The sequence below is a fragment of the Erinaceus europaeus genome, chromosome 9 (assembly GCF_950295315.1).
Source record: "Erinaceus europaeus chromosome 9, mEriEur2.1, whole genome shotgun sequence".
Taxonomy (NCBI): Eukaryota; Metazoa; Chordata; class Mammalia; order Eulipotyphla; family Erinaceidae; genus Erinaceus; species Erinaceus europaeus.
Genome location: NC_080170.1, coordinates 49484004 through 49504879, shown reverse-complemented (window position 1 = coordinate 49504879; position 20876 = coordinate 49484004).

Here is a 20876-nt window from a genome sequence, read left to right as displayed (position 1 = left end):
CCATGTAAAACGTGGGCCCTGGAAGATTGCTTGGACTTTTTTTTAATACGGTTTTTTAATTATAAGATGGGAATATTGACAAGACCGTAGGATAAGAGGGGTACAATTTCCACCGCCAGAGCTCCGTATCCCATCCCCTCCCCTGATAGCTTTCCTATTCTTTAACCCTCTGGGAGTATGGACCCAAGGTCATTGTGGGATGCAGAAGGTGGAAGGTCTGGTTTCTGTAATTGCTTCCCCGCTGAACATGGACGTTGACAGGTCTATCCATACTCCCAGCCTGTCTCTTTCCCTAGTGGAGGCGGGGCTCTGGGGAAGTGGGGCTCCAGGACACACTGGTGGGGTCATCTGCCCAGGGAATTCCGCTTGGCATCATGTTAGCATCTGGAACCTGGTGGCAGAGTAATGAAGCTAGAGTCCACATTTCGTTATTCTGATTATGCTTGGAACTTTAAACCTCTTTGGATTATCATTTTATTCTTCTAAGCAAGATTGCGAGGGATACAATAAGGATGGTCGAAGAATTTACCTATTAAAATGATTTACAAGAGACCGATTTAACCACCACCCCACGTCTCTATGTGTGGATATACATGCATATATTAATTATTTCGGCATGCACTTAAAAGCGCCAGCGTGATTTTAGACCTGTGTGTGTTATCAACAGTATTCTTAGATAAATTGAAATAAAATCTTAGTCTGAAAACAAACTTTCACACCAAAAAAAATTGAAATGAATATAGTCAGAAGGTGGAAGATACTTGGAATTTTCGCTTGTAAACTTTCAGCTTTTAAATTTAAAAGTGTGGTGGAGAGTAGATATCATAATGGTTATGCAAACAGACTCTCATGCCTGAGGCTCCAAAGCCCTAGGTTCAATCCCCTGCACCACCATAAGCCAGAGCTAAGCAGTGCTCTGGTTAAAAAAACAAACAGTGCAGTGATCTCACTCTCAGGCCGAAGTTGAAAAACAAGATTAGAAAAGAAAACACAAGTCGAACCTGAAATAGAATTGGAGTATTACACCAAAGTAAAAGACTCTGGGGTGGGTTGGTGGGTGGGGAGAATACAGGTCCATGAAAGATGATGAATGACATAGTAGGGGTTGTATTGTTAAATGGGAATCTGGGGAATGTTATGCATGTACAAACTATTGTATTTACTGTTGAATGTAAAGCATTAATTCCCCAATAAAGAAATAAATTATTTTTAAAAAAAGAAGGAACAAACAAACAAAAACAGAGGAGTGAGAACCAGAGCATCACTTGATACATGTAGTGCCAGAGATTCAACTCAGTATCTTATGCTTGAGAGTTTAACGTTTGGGGAAAAGCTTCACGACTGGTGAAGCAGGGCTGCAGGTATCTCTCTGTCTCGCTCTCCCTCTCTACCACTCCCTTCTCTCTAGATTTCTAACTGCCTCTATTCAATAAGTAAATAAAGATAAAAAAATTAAAAATAAAAAAATCCATGGCCAGGTGGTGGCGCACCTGGTTGAGCGCACATGTTACAGTGTGCAAGGACTCAGGTTCCAGCCCCTGATCCCCACCTGCAGGGAAAAGCTTAAGGAGTGGTGAAGCAGGGCTGCAGGTGTCTCTCTGTCTCTTTGTCCCTCTCTATCGTTCCCTTCCCTCTAGATTTCTGACGGCCTCTATTCAATAAGTAAATAAAGATAAAAAATTAAGAATAGCGGGTTAAGCGCACGTGGCGCAAAGTGCAAGGACCTGCTTAAGGATCCCGGTTTGGGCCCCCGGCTCCCCACCTGCAGGGATGTTGCTTCACAAGCGGTGAAGCAGGTCTGCAGGTGTCTTTCTCTCACCCTCTGTCTTTCCCTCCTCTCTCCATTTCTCTCTGTCCTATCCAACAACAACATCAATAACAACAACAATAATAACTACAACAATAAAACAAGGACAACAAAAGGAAATAAATATTCTTTTAAAAAGACGTGTGGGAACTCTGGTGGTTATATTTGTGAGCTGGGAGCATGGGGATAAAGAATTTTGGTGGTGGGTGTGATGTGGAACCATACATTGTTAATTTACAGTCTTGTAGCCTACTATTAATCACAAATAAAAATAATGCAAAAAATAGGATAAAATGTTGTCATTTTTGCTAACAAAAATTAGTGGTTTTCCTAAGGATTGGAGGAGAAGGATTTATCCAACATTAGAACATAAACTCAGGACATTAAGGTAGATTATCAAGCTCCAACTTAGTAAGTAATCAGTAGCAGTTAGTTTAATTTTCTGTTTACAGACACCAACCATCTAGTTCAGCCTAGGCAAAAAAAGTCGAACCTCATTGTATGCCCCATGTGGAATTTTATACAGAAACTTTCTTTCACTCTGGTTGAATTTTAAGCATTATCAACAATCTTAACAGAGATGGAAATTACGGTATTTAAAAAGGCTTTTTGTTAACCTTGAATGAGAACCAAAGCATGAGGGAGATTTTAGTAAAAGATAACATCTGTATCAAGTTATAATTTTCAGTTTGCAAGGTTCTAAATCTCCTATTGGTTGTGTCTGTTGGCTCACTCTCCTGCTGACCAGTTTCCTCAAATGATGTGTAATTTTTATTGGGAGCATATCTTAATTTTTTTTTGGGGGGGTGAGAGTTTTCTTTACCTTAAGTTGAGAGATGGTCTGTATGATTGGTTCTGCTGGACCTTAGGTGTTTAGGTTGTCATAACCCAAAATGGAGGGCCTTTTCATTTCATTTAATTTTAAGAAAGGATAAATTAACTAAGCCATAGGGTAGGAGGGGTACAACTCCACACAATTCCCACCACCCAATCTCCATATCCCATCCCCTCTCCTGATAGCTTTCCCATTCTCTATTCCTCTGGGAGCATGGACCCAGGGTCGTTGTGGGTTGCAGAAGGTGGAAGGTCTGGCTTCTGTAATTGCTTCCCTGCTGAACCTGGGCATTGACTGGTAGGTCCATACTCCCAGTCTGCCTCTCTCTTTCCCTAGTAGGGTCTCTGGGGAAGCGGAGCTCCAGGACACATTGGTGGGGTCGTATGTCCAGGGAAGTCTGGTCAGAATCACGCTAGCATCTGGAACCTGGTGGCTGAAAGAAGAGTTTATATAAAGCCATACAAATTGTTGACTAATCATGAACCTAAAGGCTGGATTAGTGCAGATGAAGAGTTGTGGGTCTCCATTTTGTAGATAGTAGGCCTATTTTAGGTATATTCCAAAGGGCCCATGACTATGCTAGTGTTTTTTTTTTTTTTTTTTTTTGAGCCTGGCATCTGATATGTAGGTTGACCCAAGCTATTGTCTGGGGAGATAATGTCATGGCTGGAAGAAGGATCAGAAAGCTGAATCAGGGAAGAGAGTAGCTCCCAAATATGGGAAAGGTGTATAAATATTGTTGACTATAAACCCCATCGGTTTGATATGATCTGGGGTCCATATTCAGCTTAGGAGCCTATGTGACTCTGCATCCCTATAGATCTGAGCTCACATTCTGTGGTCATCAGTAGGAACGTTCCAAGCTGCCCCAATTTCAGGACATCTTCAGGTGGAACATAGAATACGTTGTCCAGCCTCCCTTCAGAGTATGGAACATTCTTTACCATTGTTGATCCACATTCAGGGCAAGGTCCTATGGGGGCCCACAAAGGGGTCTATTGTGTTGTTTCTGATAGAGCAGACCAATAACAATGGAGAGTGGGATTTATTCGAGGTCTAGACCCATCATGTATGTTTGGAATCTCAGGACTCCCTGACTAGGACCCCAGCTGATGAGGTGGCCCAATAGTGACTAAAGAGCCATCATTACAGTATTCCAGTCTCTTGCCCTTATTCAGCTTTTGCAGTCCTTACTTTGATAAGGTTAGCTTTGGAGTGACTGAGGGAAGTGTAATAGGAGGTAAGTGAGGAGGTTATCTACTTCTAAGTAGACACTATTTCATTAGGAACTTTATGGTGTCTTTTTAGGTCTTTCTACTTGCTTGCTGCATATACTGGCTCACTGCAGACTATTGGCAATTTCTGCTTTCAGGTCTATATTTTGCCCTAAATTATGGATACATGTGAACATATGCTCTATTTCATGGGACCTGTTGTATATCTAGGTTTGGGAATTTTATTAGGAGGTGAATCACCTGGAATGGAATTAGAGAATCTTATGAAAGGAAAGGTCTCACCCGAGTAATGAGGCTGAAGGGTTGACATTCCACGCCTAATGTCTCTGGACCTTAGGTGTGTAAATTGTTATAATCCAGAGTGGAGGGCCTTTTAAAAAAAATTTTTTTTAATTACCTTTATTTATTGGATAGAGACAGTCAGAAATCGAGAGAGGGTAGATAGAGAAGGAGAGAGAGAGACAGAGAGACACCAGCAGCCCTGCTTTACCACTTGCAAAGCTTTACCCCTGCAAGTGAGGACCAGGGGCTCGAACCTGGGTCTTGTGTCCTGTAATATGTGTGCTCAACCAGGTGCGCCACCACTCAGCCCCCCCCTTTTTTCCCACTTGTTACATTTCCATAGCTGACACACATCTCAGCTATCACCTTTTTGTATGTGCTTTAGAAACAGTCATTTAAAAATTATAAAGGTGCAGGCTTCCTTATTGCTTTTTCAGAGCAGTAAGCTGACTTTGTTTTTCCTAGTTCTCTTTTGGTAGATGGATTATTCTTTTCAGGTTCTGAACTTTATTTCAGTGATTTTTATCAGGTTTTGGCCTTAATGTTTCTTTGAGAGATTTTCAATGACCCAAATATCACAAATATTGAAATACTATCCTCTTTCTCTGTTTCTTACTACTTCTGTAGCATTGACTATACTTCCTATATTGTGTTTCTTTGGTTGCTTGTTTATTTTATTTTAAATTTTTTTTAAATATTTATTTATTTTCCATTTTTGTTGCCCTTGTTGTTTTTCATTGTTGTTGTAGTCATTGTTGTTGTTATTGATGTTGTCATTGTTGGATAGGACAGAGAGAAATGGAGAGAGGAGGGAAAGACTGAGGGGGGAGAGAAAGATAGACACCTGCAGACCTGCTTCACCGCTTGTGAAGTGACTCCCCTGCAGGTGGGGAGCCAGGGGCTGGAACCCGGATCCTTAAGCTGGTCATTGCGCTTTTCGCCTCCTGTGCCTAACCCGCTGCGCTATCGCCGACTCCCGCTTGTTTATTTTTTTATTTCACCTTATTATGTAGTAGTTCTACAAGTTCAGGGATGTATCTTCACTAAGTGAAACCAGTTGTTTGGCCCCCTACTGAATATTCAAATAATTGAAAGACAAATACTTTCCAATACTTGACTTTCCAAGTCAAGTATTGAGCTGAAATATTCCAACATTTAGTATATTTTTAGGTTCCTTTCTAGTATAAACTCCTATGATAGTAAATAGCATTAGCTGTATTTATTACTCATGGCTCGTTGCAACTGTGGAATCTTTAGTTAAAACCATTAAAATAGGTTGAGGAAAATACTATTTTATTTTTATAAGTCCTTAAAGTAGTATTTTTCATAGATTATTCCATAGTTTTTATATATAGTCCTCTACATCTTCTGTCAGAGGAATTTATAAGTACTTAATAATATTTAACTTTTATCTAATGTATAGAAATAAACCTTATATGTGTTAATTCAACTATAATAAACACACTGGTTATTTACATCAGCCATTTTACTTTTTTTAGATTAATTTGTTTATTTAATGAGGGAGGGCACCAGAACATCACTTCAGCTTATGCAGTACCAGTGAACCAAACTCAGGATCTTACCCATCCTCCACTATATCACTGAGCCACCTCCCCAACAGCTACAATTATGATGTTACAGGTAGGTTCTCTTGAACTTTTTATGTGGATAATCATGCCGTCTGCAGATGACAGTTTCTTTTCTTCTGACCCGGATGCCTCTATTATTTTTTTCGGTACATTATTGCACTGTCTAGACTTGCAGTACAATAATGAGCAGTAGGTGTGAAATTGGGTATCCTGTCTTTCTTCTGATCTCAGTGGGCAAACATAAAATCCTCCGCCATGAAGTATGATGTTAGTACTGCGTTTGTTTTTATAGATGCTCTTTACCAGTTTGATGAAATCCCTATTTATTAGTTGCTGAGATAGCTAAGCAGAAATGGATTGATTGATTTTTCTGTGTCTATTAAGATGATTATATGACTTTTCCCCCCAGATTGCTAGTAAGGGGAACTGTACTAATTAGCCAATATTACACCAATCACAAATACGAACTTTTATATGTTCCTGAAGCAAACACCACTATAAGTGATAGGCTTTTCATATATTAAACATTTAATTGAATATAAATTTTAAAATAATTTCACATACACCCATGAAGGAAATTAGTCTTAAATTTTATTTTGTGTGTTATTTGTCTGGTTTGGAGACAGGGTACTGCAGGTCTAACCAAGTGAGAAATAGTCTTTTTAGTTTCTTCGATAGACTTGCATAGCATTGCTATTAATTCTGATACAGTGGACTTTTTCATCACAGTGCTCATGGATAGCTGGTCAGTTTGGCTCTTTTCATATCTGTGATGTCTTCAACTTTCTGAACACATGAAATGTAGTAGTGATAGGTCATTGGTGGTTCTAACATCTGTGTCAGTTCTGCGTCAGTTTCAATTAATTATTTTTCCATTATGATCCACATTTTTCTGTTTTGTGGTACCCTTTATAATTTTGCATTGTGAGGACATTATGAATGTTACTTTTTTAGGTGCTGGCTATTTATTTTTCAATAAATATTTGTGTGATTTGTTTTGAGATGCAACCAAACTATTTGGAAATAGCTTTATCTTTTTGAGAGTTGATTCTAAAATTTGTTAAACATGTGTTCTGGATGGTGGTGCACATGTTGAGTGCATACAGCATTGTGCAAGGACCCAAGTTCAAGCAGCCAGCTCCCACCTGTATGAGGGAAGCTTCACAAGAGGTGAAGCAGTACTTCAGGTGTCTATCTCCTCTTTCCCTCTCATTTTTTTAAAATATTTATAAAATGGAAATATTAACAAGACTACAGGATAAGAGTGGTGCATTTCCACACAATGCCCACCACCAGAGCTCCATATCCAATCCTCTCCCTTGATAGCTTCCCCATTCTTTATCCCTCTGGGAATATGGACCCAGGGTCATTATGGGGTGCAGAAGGCGGAAGGTCTGGATTCTGCAATTGCTTCCCCACTGAACATAGAGATTGGCATGTCAATCCATACTCCCAGCCTGTCTCTCTCTTTCACTAGTGGGGCAGGGATCTGGGGAGGTGGACCTCCAGGATATATTGGTGGGGTTGTCTGCCCAAGGAAGTCGAGTTAGCATCATGGTATCATCTGGAACCTGGTGGCTGAAAAAGAGTTAAAATATAAAGCAGAACAAATTGTGGACTAATCATGAACCTAAAGGCAGGAATATTGCAGATGAAGATTTGGGGTCTTCATTTTGGAAAAAAAACTAGTAGGTCTATTTTAAGTATATTCCAGAGGGCCCATGACTTTACTAGTTTTTGCCTGAGTCTGACAACTAATATGCAGGTGGAGCCAGGTTATTGTCTGGGGAGATGGTGTCATAGTTGGAAAGAGGATCAGAAAGCTGGATCAGGGAAGACAGTAGCTCCCAAATACGGGGAAAGTATATAAATATTGTTAACTGTAAACCCCATTGGTTTGATCTGGGGCCCATATTCAGCACAAGAGCCTATGTAACCTCTGCATCCCTGTAGGTCTGAGATCTCATTCTGTGGTCACGGCTAGGAACGTTCCAGGCTGCACTGTTTTGAGACCCATCTTCTTTGGGTAGTAGATAGAGTATGTTGTTCAACCTTGCTTCGGAGAGTGGAACATTCCCTACCATTATTGATCCCCATTGAGGGCAAGGTCTTAAAAAGGCCCACAAAGTGGTCCATTATGTTGTTCCTGATGGAGATGACCAGTGACAGTGGCAAGAGGTTTCCCTCTCAATTTGTCTCCATCTCTATGCAAAAATAAGTAAAGAGAAAATATATATAAAAAGAAAAAAATCATTAAGTGCACATGTTGCCATTTAAAAGGACCCAGGTTTGAACACCTGCTCTGCTTCACAGGCAGTGAAGCAAGTATTGCAGGTCTTTCTTTGTCTCTCCATCTCTGTCTCTCCCTTCTCTCTCAATTTCTCTCTGTCCTATTAAAGAAAAAAATGTAAAAAATATTGTTAGACATGATCAAAGGAGCATGTAGTCAAGCTAATTTGCCACTGTGGAGGCAAAAATCTTTGGATATTAGATTACTCTTTGCTCTGTGAATTGCAGGAGCCACTTATAAGGGGGTCAGGTGGGAATGCAGCTGGTTGAGTGCACCTGATACAGTGTGCAAGGACCCAGGTTTGAGCCCCTGGTTCCCGGCTACAGGGGGAAAGCTCTGAGAGTGGTGAAGCATTGCTGTAGGTCTCTCTCTCTCTGTCTCTCTCCCTCTCTATGACCCATTTGCCTCCTGATTTCTAGCTTTTCTACCCAATAAATAAAGACAATAAAAATTATTTTTAAAAGAGTCACTTATTAGGCTTGTCTCATTCCCACCCCTATGTCTTAGGGATCACTTTTATTCACTGTCTGAGCCCATGTCCCACAACCCACTGTTGCATTTATTCTACTTGTTTAGTATAAGTTGTTTTAGGAGGAAGCTCAAGTTCAGTATGTGTGATTCCATTTTGATCAGAAGTACAAATCCTACCAATATTTTAAGTGCTTTACATATGTTAATTTAAGTTGTCAACAACTTTGTGGAGTAGTTTCCATTACTATTTCTATTTTGTGGATGAGAAAGCAGAGGCACAAAGAAACTAAATTAGTTGCTCATAGTTGCAAAGATTGTTAATAATAATGCTAATATTCAAACTCTGGTGACTGGATCTGGGAAATATATATTTTTAAATTTTTATTTATAAAATGGAAATATTGACAAGACTGTAGGATAAGAGGGTACATTTCCATACAGTGCGCATCCCCAGAGCTCCATATCCAATCCCCTCCCTTGATAGCTTCCCTATTCTTTTAAAAAATATTTTATTTTATTTTTATTATTTATTCCCTTTTGTTGCCCTTGTTGTTTTATCGTTACAATTATTATTGATGTTGTTGTTGTTGGATAGGACAGAGAGAAATGGAGAGAGGAGGGAAAGACAGAGAGGGGGAGAGAAAGACAGACACCTGCAGACCTGCTTCATGCCGTGTGAAGCGACTCCCCTGCAGGTGGGGAGCGGGGGGTTCGAACCGTGACCCTTAAGCTGGTCCTTGGGCTTGCCTGACTACAGATAGCTTCCCTATTTTTTATCCCTCTGGGAGTATGGACTCAGGATCACTGTGGGGTACAGAAGGTGGAAGGTCTGGCTTCTGTAATTGCTTCTCTGCTGAATATGGGTGTTGGCAGGTCGATCCATTCTCCTGGGAGATATATTAATGCATTCTAGCACAACACTTGCATTCCCTAGGATTCAGGTTTGATCCCTGGCACTATCATAAGCTAGAACTGAGCAGTGTTTTGGGTCTCTCATAGAAAGAAATAAGTCTTAAAGAAAGTACTGAGCAGCCTGACATTCTGATTTTATGGTATTCCCCAGGTTACAGAGAACTCTGACATACATTCCGTTTCATTTCTGTGTAACTCATATGAGCAGAATCTGAATGACTGATAACCTTTAATCCTACAACTCCATATCATTTGTATTTACTCTTCTTTATTCAGAGAAATCTTTCAGTGGCTTGTATCATGACAAAAATAAATATTTGTGAAAGGTAGCAGAAATTGTTCTAAGTCACTGACTTTCAACTGACTTATTCTACTTTGGAATTTTCTTTTATTTAATTAAATTAAATTAATTTTTTGATTGGAGGATTAATGGCTTACAGTTGATGGTAAATACAATAGTTTGTGCATGCATAACATTTCTCAGTTTTCCATACAACAATACAACCCCCACTAGGTCCTCTGCCATCCTATTCCAGGAACGGAACTCTCCCCCACCACCCACCCCAGAGTCTTTTACTTAGGTACAATACATCAACTCCAGTCCAAGTTCTGCTGATTGTTTTCTCTTCTGATCTTGTTTTTCAACTTCTGCCTTTGAGGGAGATCATCCTATATTCATCCTTCTGTTTCTGACTTATTTCATTTAATATGATTTCTTCAAGCTTCATCCAAGATGGGCTGAAAACGGTGAAATCACCATTTTTAATAGCTGAGAAGTATTCCATTGTGTATATAGACCAAAACTTTCTCATCCACTCAACTGGGTTGCTTCCAGGTTCTGGCTATTACAAATTGTGCTGCTAAGAACATATGTGTACATAGATCTTTTTGGATGGATATCTTGGGTTCCTTAGGATATATCCCCAGGAGAGGAATTGCAGGACCATAGGGTAGGTCTACTTCTAGCCTTCTGAGAGTTCCCCAGACTGCTTTCCACAGGGGTTGGACCAATTGACATTCTCACCAGTAGTGCAGGAGAGTTCCTTTGATCCCATAACCTCTCCAGCATTTGCTGCTGCTACATTTTCTGATGTATGACATTCTCACAGGAGTGAAGTGGTATCTCATTGTTGTCTTTATTTGCATTTCTCTGACTATCAATGACTTGGAGCATTTTTTCACATGTTTCTCAACCTTTCAGATTTCTTCTGTGGTGAATATTCTGTTCATGTCCTCTCCCCATTTTTGGATGAGGTCATTTGTTTTCTTGTTGAGTTTGGTGTGCTTTTTATATATTTTGACTATTAGCCTCTTCTCTGATGTATGGCATGTAAAGATCTTCTCCCATTCTGTATGGGGTCTCTTTGTTTGGATGATGGTTTCTCTTGCTGTGCAGAAGCTTTTTAGTTTAGTGTAGTCCCATTGGTTTAGTCTTATTTGCAATTGGATTCATTTCATTGAAGATGTCTTTAAAATTTAGACAGAGAAGAGTTCTGCCAATATTTTCCTCTAAGTATTTGATAGTTTCTAGTCTATCAACCAAGTCTTTGATCCACTTGGAATTTACTTTTGTTTTGGTGAGATATAGTGGTTCAGTTTCGTTCTTCTGCACGTTTCAATCCAATTTTCCCCACAACATTTGTTAAAGAGACTCTCCTTTCCCCATTTAATAGTCTGGAATCCTTTTTTAAAGATTAATTGTCCATAGAAACTTTGGAATTTTTTAATTTGAGTTCCCTAAGTTATTCTTCATTTTTGCTGACTTCTCTTACTACATTTTTGAGACTGTTACATATGGCCTAAAAGTGTACCTCTTGTAACATATATATGTATGGAATCAGATGCTAGGAAACACCTTTTCTTTTTTCAAAGCCAGGACAACATACATGTGCAATTTCACTAGTCTAGGCCCCTTTTCACTCAGAGAGATACAGAATAAGAACAAGAGATCCCTTCAGTTCCAGAACATCTCCCATGTGATTCTGGGGTTTGAACTTGAAGTGTGCACATAGCAGAGAACATGCCCTACTTGGAAAGCTATCTTTCTGACAGGGAAGGTGGTTATTTGTATGCAAGAATCTCTTACAAATGAAATATTACAAATAATATAAATAGTTCGCAGTTTCCTTCAGGAAGTATTCAGTATTCTTTCCACCAGTTTTTTAATTTCATATTATTACTTTACATTAGAACTTTAAAAAAACTGATAGAACAGAGATACATTGAGGGGTGAGAGGGAGATAAAGAGAGACACCTGTAACACTGCTTTACCACTTGTGAAGCCTCCCCCCTGCATATGGGGATCAGGGGCTTGACCCTGGGTTCTTGAGCATGGTAATGTGTGTGCTCAACTGGTTGTGCCACAACCTGGCCCCTATAGTAGAACTTTTTTTAGTCTCCAGCTATATTAGCTCTTCATTAGGCCATGAAGAGAGATATGTAGATAAGCCTTTTTGTTTGAGACTACATTACAAAATAACCATAATGCCTGGGAAAATGGCTTGGGATGGCTGGATGGAGGGCTGGCTGGATGGCTGGCTTAAAATTTGCTGGTGGCCAGTTGATGAAAGGCTACCCTACTGGACAAAATAAAACATTCAGATAGGATATTCAATATGAGCTGGATATCCGGGACAGTTGAATCTGAAGTATACAATGTTCTGACTTTGGGGTATCTTTTCTTCTTCTTTAATATTTTTTGTTCTTATTTATTTATAGTTGGCTAGAGACAGAAAGAAATTGAGAGGAGAGGGGATGATAGAGGGAAAGAGACAGAGAGATACCTGCTGCCCTGTTTCACCACTTGTGAACCTTTTCCCCTGCAGGTGGGGACCAGGGGCTTTTAACTGGGGTCCTTGAGCACTGTCATGTTGCATTTAACCAGGTACACCACTGCCGGGACCCTGAGGTGCCTTTTTCTACTTACATTTGGATATAGCTGTATTCTGACTTCACAATTCATCATATTTAAATAAGATACTTTACTGAAATTAGAGTGTACTATAAAAGGAAAGGTCTCACCCGAGTAATGAAGCTGAAGGGTTGTCATTCCACACGTGAAGTCTCTGGACACAGTCTGAGGTGAAGCATGTTGAGGTGGCATTCGTTGCGTTGGTTAGGTTGTGATCGGTGGATGCAATATTATTTGGTATGGATTGGGAGAGGCATACGGGAAAGTGGGCTCTATCCAAGGGTTCCAGGACTGGGGGAAGTAGGGGCTCTATAGTGGAGATTTGAGGTTCCTGCTGTCTTAGGGTTCAAAAAGACAGTCGATAGTTAATGTTATCATCACATTATTTGGTAATTGGGTTAACTTTGAAAAGTCCTTTTGTTATGGTTTGCTGTACAGTGCCCAGTATCTTGTATATAGCTGTGCTATTGGATGCTTCTAATCTACTTAGTCTAGGCTTTTGAGAGAGTCCGCATATCAAATACACAGCCTATATATTAAAAAGATTCAGTTTGTGTTTTGAAAAACTTTGAGACATACAATTGATTTTCCCCCTCTCATAATTTCATCTCAGTTGATTCACTTTCTAACAAAGTCCCATAACCTAGATATACACCAGTTTCTGTGAGAGAGAGCTTATGTTCACACGTATCCATAAACTACTGCATAATATATACCTGAAAGCAGAAGTACAATAGAGTTTGCAGTGAGTACCCCCCTAACACTTCCTCTCCACTATTCCAAGCTTTGGGTCCATGATTGCTCAACAATTTGTTTGGCTTCGTATGTTAACTCTCTTTTCAATCACCAGGTTCCAGATGCCACCAGGATGCTGGCCAGGCTTCCCTGGATTGAAGACCCCACCAATGTGTCCTGGTGCTCAGCTTCTCCAGAGACACACCCTACTAGGGAAAGAGAGAGGCAGACTGGGAGTATGGACCGACCAGTCAAAGCCCATGTTCAGCGGGGAAGCAATTACAGAAGCCAGACCTTCTACCTTCTGCAACCCTCAATGACCCTGGGTCCATGCTCCCAGAGAGATAGAGAATGGGAAAGCTATCAGGGGAGGGGGTGGGTTATGGAGATTGGGTGGTGGGAATTGTGTGGAGTTGTACCCCTCCTACCCTATGGTTTTTTAAATTAATCCTTTCTTAAATAAATAAATAAAAAAGATACTTTACTGACTCTAAGAAGATACTGGATGACTTGAGTTTCTCTTTCCTTTTTCCATCTGTCATATTCATGGGAGCATTTAAATGTGTTTCTTAGTGAAGAGCAAGCTCCCTTTAATTGCACAAGTATTTTGAGCATTTTGAAAAAAAAAAAGAAAATGAAAAGGCATTAAAAGTAACAACTAGAATTGCTGGACATACTAGCTCCCCTGTTTAACAGTTTCCATCAGCCTTCAGTTTAATTACCATGTTATCCTGCCAACTTTCTCCAGAAATAATTGAGTGAATGAAGTCATTTCACTGGATATTTACAAACACTATACTTGTAAAGGGGCTATCTGTCAGTTTCTCTTTAACTTGGAAATGCTGAGGCTGGCAGTGAATAGTTGCCACTTTGCCACTTTGGACTTAGTGTATTTTTATAGTTACCATCTTAGAAAGATAATGACAAAGAAGGTAATGTTTAGCTTTTACACTCAGACCTACCTTTGAAATTTGGTCTGTGAATTTATTTGAAAAAGGAAAATAAAGTGTTGATTTTTCCTGAGACATAAAAGTAGTTAGATTGTGTGTGTGTGAGTGTGCACACATGCATGTGTAGTTGTTAGAATATCTTGTTAAATTATGAAGAATCTGGAAGAAATTTGCAAAGCTGTGAGTGTCAGTTATCAAAGCTTAAACATTTGCTTATCAGTTATAGCAGTAAATTGCCACAGTCAGTCCATTAATATTACTGGCTTAGTATTTTGTAGTAAAGTATTTTATTTAGATTAAATAATAATACTTGATCTTGAATATAATGCCAAGTAGAGAGCAGACAAAATAAATATTATGCTGCATTTTTAAAAATTTTGTTATTTTTACTTATTGGATAAAGACAGTCAGAAATCAAGAGGGAAGGGGGTAATAGAAACATAGGGATACCTGCATCCCTGCTTCACCACTCATGAAGTTTTCCCCTGCATGTGGGGACTGGGTGCTCGAACCCTTGTCCTTAAGCATTGTAACATGTGTGCTCAACAAGGTGTGCCAACACCCAGCCCCAACTGGAAATTACTTTATCTGAGGCAGCCTACAGGAAATTCCAAAAGACAAGAGCAATATAAATGAAGCTTTTAAAGAATTGAAGCAGAATGCCAAATTGCTGTATTGTACATTCACATTTAAAGATGTCAGTTCTTACTTGTGGGAAAAATTGATGCACAACTTCAGATGGTCATCAGAAGGAATCCCAACTGTGATAATATTTATAATATGATTATTTCAGTGTGGCTGTATGTAGTCTTAAAATATTGAAAACTAGGGAGAATGGGGAGAAAGCTATTGGGCAAAGTGTGTATTTAAGAAACATAATGTAGAAGTGATAGATGTCTTAAAAGAAATTCTAAGAAGTGAGATGGTTGAAGCTAATATAATTGGGGCCAGGCAGTGGCTACTGACCTGAGCACACATATTGCCATGTGCAAAGAGCTGGTTTCAAGCCTGTGGTCCCCACCTGCTGGGTGGAAGCATCATTAGTAGTGAAATAGGGCAGCAGGTGTATCTCTCCTTCCTTTTTATCTCTTTTTCTCTCTCTCCTCTCAATTTATCTATGTCCTGTCAAAGGAAAGGAAAGGAAAAGGGTAATGAAAAAAAAAAGGGTAATGAAAGAAAAAGGGGAATTGGCTTTCAGGAGCACTGGATTTGCTGTGTAGGCACTGAGCCCCATGGATTTTGTTGATATTAAATTAATTCATTAACTAGCTAATTAATTAGCTAATGTTATTGTGAAAAGTATAGAAAGAAGATCTAGATTTAGTGTTTGAATCTACACTGTACCTACACAGCAGATGAATATCTTTTTAAAAAAAGATGATTCCAGAATAATCCAAAGTGAATTTTAGTCTGATAACATCAATCACTTGGTTCAACTCTCCCATTACAACCTATAAATCTGGTAAAAAAGCTCTTTGAGATATATTTTTATAGCAACAGGGTTTGAATGATAAGAGAGCTATAGGTACAGTTCTGTGGAATTTAAAAGAAAAGAAGAACACAACACTACAATTACACATAGGATTTGCAAGTCTCAGGGAAGTGGAAGATCCTTCAACTTTAGTTTGAGTACTTTCAGATTAAGCTGCTTCTAGTTAACAAAGAGGAAAAAGGAAGGGCACTTGGAAGTAGTAATAGGTGTAAGTGTGACTTAGAAAGGAAGTGAAGGCAGCCAGGAGATAGCACACATAATGCAAGCACAAGGACCAGCTCAAGGATCCAGGTTCGAGGCCCTGGCTCCCCATCTGTAGGGTGTTGGCTTTGCCAGCAGTGAAGCAGGTCTGCAGGTGTCTTTCTCTCTTCCTCTCTACTTCCCCTCCTCTCTTAATTTCTCTCTGTTCTATCCAACAATGACAATAACAGCAACAACAACAATGGAAAAAAGATGACCACCAGTAGCAGTGGATTTATAGTGCAAGCAAAAAAAAAAAAAAAGGAGGAAGTGAAGGCAGGACTGTTGATGAAAAATGCAAAATGTATATATGTACGTGTGTGTGTGTGTGTGTGTGTGTGTGTGTGTGTGTGTGTGTGTGTCCACCAGAGTTTTCCAAATGTATAGTGTTTCTTCTAAAGCTTATCAAGGGATAACGATAATGCTGGTGCTATCAGAAGAGATTAGGAGATTTCTCTTATTTTCTTTTGTGTACTTAGTTGAGTAGATAGAGTGTTTGAGGGAAATGAAGTATGAGGTGAGGGGGCTGTCTAGGCCTAAGTAATAAATATTTGATTGGAAAACTTAGGATGTCTTCTTTATGCCATTCGACTAAATTGCTGAGCTCACTAGGTCTAGAAACACTATCTTTTGCAGGTCCTTATCAGGTTTTCTTAAGTTTTACCCTTTCTTTTAAAAGGGAATAGTCATGCCTAAAGGAATTGACATTTGCAGCAGTATATTTTATTTTCTTTCTTCCTTCCTTCCTTCCCCTTCCTTCCTTCCTTCCTTCCTTCCTTCCTTCCTTCCTTCCTCCCTTTCTTTCTTTTTGTCACCACGATTACCCCTAGATCTCAGTTCCTATGTGGCATCACTGTTGCAAGTAGCCATTTTTCCTTTTCTCCTCCTACTCTTCTTTCTCCTTCCTCCTCCTCCTCCTCCTCCTCCTTATTCTGCTGCTGCTGTTTTCTTCTTCTTTTGATAGAGGTAAGACATGATAAAGAGAGAGAAAAAGGAAGACATCTACAGCACAGCACTGTTCCAACACTTGGAAACTTCCTCCCTGCAAGTGGGGATCAGTAGCTTGAACTGGGGTTCTTGCATATGGTAGTGCATGCATGCAACTGGAAGAGTCTTCACTGCCCCCCCCCCAAATCTATTTTAGATAGACTTGTAAACTGGGCTCACCTGGCAGTTCTTATTAGATAACACCACATACCAAGCAGTGGTTAAAGATGAACAGTAGCTGTTGAGTGCTTATCTGGGATGGAGGACTAGGCTTTTCCCAACTTGGTATAACTTTTTCATTCCTTTTTTACTTCAGAAAGAGTGAGGAAGAGAGAGAGAGAGAGATTCTAAGAGACTCAGAGAGGGAGAACCACAATTGTACTGGGGCTACCCTCAGTAATTTGGCACTCCTGTGTGGAGCTGGGCTAAAACCTAGACTATGTGCATGGCAAGGCATGTGTTCTACCCAGTGAACTATATCCTAGTAACTCAGAGCTTGTTCATCATTTGAAACCTTATCTATGAGCTCCCTCAGTTTTCCTTTATGACCTTGGCTTTGATATCCTTGCCTCCCTGCTTGTTCTTGGAGGCTAATGCTCTTTAGTGTGAAAGCCACCCACATAGCAGTAAGCGCAGCATTCAGAAGGCCAAGCTAAAGTTAGCTGCTGCCCCTCTTCAGGGTTTTTCTGAACATGAGGGCCTGCAAAGAGGCCTCTTTGCCAAGCCTGGCCTGGAATTCCAGCTGAATGCCAGGCCTCCACACCTTTTTAGGGTTATTACCACTTAACCAAACATTTCTGAGTTCCCTATAAATTGGTCCCCTTGGTCACATAATCATTTTAGTAGCTCTTCTCTGAACTTTGCCCAGGTTTCCCATTTTTTATAACAAGGTGTTCTGTAGGGCATGCAGTGTCCAGCTGTAGCCATCCGGCCAGGCCATTTGGTGTGGTGGCTGTGGGTAGGGACAAGAGAAAGAAGACAGCCACCTGGGCTCCATCAGATTCTTCCAAGTGTCTCACCGCTGCTCTGCCAGTGGAGTTGAGCTCATGTGTAGTAAATGTGTGAGCAAGTAGACTGGAAATTGCCTCCTTCTTGATTGGAAGGGAAAAAAAAAAAAACCAAAAAAAACTTCTGGCCTACAAGCAAATAGTGTGTGCACTTGAAGAGTGCCTTCACTTTCAATAATGTGACTGTAGTACTTTATAATAAGGAATTCTAAAGCAGAGACTGACAACTTCTTAACAGGAGTTTAAAAGGAAAGGCAATTGCATGACCTGAAATTTACCATTTTGCTACCTTTTTAAAAAGTATGTATATTATATTTGGATAGATGAAAGCACTACAAGTATTGTTATTTTTTATTTTCTCATCTAATGATGGTCCTTAAACAAAATCTAATGAAATTAAAAAGTCACTTAAAATTGAGTGCTTTCTTCAAAGTTAAAGAAATGTGTAAACAGAAGTGTAAGAATTATACGAGTGAGTGTATGGCTATAAGGACTGTACTTTTCACTTAACTCTAAACAAATAAGCAAATCAAACAATTTCACTCCTATCCCACACTCCATTTCAAACTCTGGTTCAGGAAGCATGTCAAAAGACATCTCTTTTTTTTTTTTCTTTCTGATAACTTTTTTTTTAATAAATTACTTTTTTATATTTATTTATTCCCTTTTGTTGCCCTGTTGCTTTATTGTTGTAGTTATTGATGTCGTTGTTGTTGGTTAGGACAGAGAGAAATGGAGAGAGGAGGGAAAGACAGAAAGGATGAGAGAAAGATAGACACCTGAAGACCTGCTTCATCACCTATGAAGTGACTTCCCTGCAGGTGGGGATCCAGGGGGTTGAACCGGATCCTTATATCAATCCTTGTGCTTTGCGCCACCTGTGCTTAACCTGCTGCACTACCACCCGACTCCCTCTGGTAACTTTTATAAAACAAATCTAACATATAAGCATTTGGTATTAAAATCAGTATACCAGATGTCGGAATTTCTTGGGGCTCTGAGAGACCCTAAGAGGATTACTGGTAAAAGATTGTTAAGTTTTAAGTAAAAAAAAAAATGTCAAGAATAAATTCATGAAAGATATAGGGTACCTTTTTAAAAAAATATTTAAGACATTGAATGAAATATTTAACAACCTTATTCTTAGGGTAATTAAACTTACATATAATGGACCACCTTAAGAAATACTTGGATAAGGTACTGATGCATAAAATTCATTTTTTTGTGGTAGTGAATGTTTGAACCAGATTTAAAATATATAAGTGCTGCTGGAAAACAAAACTAGACAAAGAGAGCTGGAAGGAGTATAATATTTAATGACAAAAATATTTAAAGATTTCATTTTATAAGTGGATTCACCTGAAATGCTGTTTTTCTCTCACAACTCAATCAGATCACTTCCTGTTGAGATTTTCAGTTTGCCTCTACTAACATGAGGCTACAAGCTATCAGTACTGGAATTGGGCTTTTTTTTTTTTTTTTAATTTCTTCCGATTCATTGTAGGGTGATTGTTTCAATAGGATATCTTTAATCAGGTGAGAATTTGGAGAAGCCTAATACCAATATGGGCCCCACAACTGTTCTTCCCCTCTTTAGTCTGACAACCTTGCTATCAATCCTGTCCAACTCTGAATCTTTGAACACAGCTGGATTCTCAGATAGTTGGGTCTCTTGGGGCTGATATAACTAAAATAACTTTAAATAGTTAAATCTGACCACGTGTGAAATGGCAGTTGCCTTTTAATTTTAATGGAATATTTTAGAGCATTTTTATGGAAAAGCTCTTAAAGGTCTTTTTTTTTTCTTTTGACTACCTTAATGAAAGGGGAAAATGTGTTGCTGTTGCTGTTATTTTTTATAATAAATTTAAAGCAGTTCTTGCAAATCTTAACAAGTAAAATCAAATTTTTAATGATTTTGGCAAAATGATTTTATAAAATTTCCAGAACAAAATAAAATATTTTGCATTTAAGCTCTGAATAAAAACAGACTGAATTTCTAAGAGGATTTACATCATGTATGAGTATTTCCAAGCTAATTTAATATGCAGAATTAGAAAACCACATCTTTACCACAATAGTGGCAAAGAGTTATATTCATATTTTAAAACTAAAATAGAAAACCAGAAACACAAATGTGAGTAATATAGAGAGGAACACACTTATTTCATTGTCTTTTCCACATAATTCCTTTAAATATACACACTGAGATATCTTTTGAAACTTGCTCCTGGGATAAGCAGTATTCTAAGAGTGAATGTGGGTACTCTGAGATTGTTCACAAAGACTGATTTTTTTTTTGGACTAGAGACTAATTTTTGACTATGTTTAATAGAATGCTATTCTAAAAAAATAGAAAAAACTAGTAACCACCTCATTTGCTCATTTTCATGATATAAATATGGAATGTGGTGTGACGAATGACATATCCAATCATCTCTTACCAGATGAAGCCACACTACTCCACGGTCTATTAAAAAGTGATTCCTGTCTTTGCTAGACACTCAGGATGGAAACCATCATAAAGACCCAGGATTAATGGAGGAAAATCAGTTTAGCCGGTAAAAATAAACTAGCAACATTACTTTGGACCTAGACTACCTGGAAAAGCTTTTAGTCACTTTATGAGGGAAAATCTTGAGAAAGTGCTTAGTTATAAACTTTAGTAGCTATTAGATAAGTACCTGACAAAGTGAATGGAAATATAAGAGGTTAAATCTGTCATATTTTATTTATGTTACACTTTGTTCATGAAAAATCTTGAACTGTGATGCTTTAAATGGCTTTGAGCAGGAACCCTCAAAATGACAGGAGCTAATGTGGTTCTGGGAAAGATGTACCAAAGAAAAGTATCTCATTATTTTATTATAATAATTGACCTGACATTTATTATAAGAAGACTATTGTAAAATCTACCAGCATTTTATATTATTGAATCCTCACAACAACCTTCAAGTTATCCTTTTCTCTTCCACAAATGAGGGAACTGCAGAGCAGAATTTAAGTAAATTGTCAAGTTTCCACATCTAGTAATAAGTATTAACCCTGGCAGTGTGACTCAGGAATGATTACCCCCACCTTTTTTTTGTCTTTTTAAAGATCAGATCCACCACTCTCAGTGACTTTTTCCCCC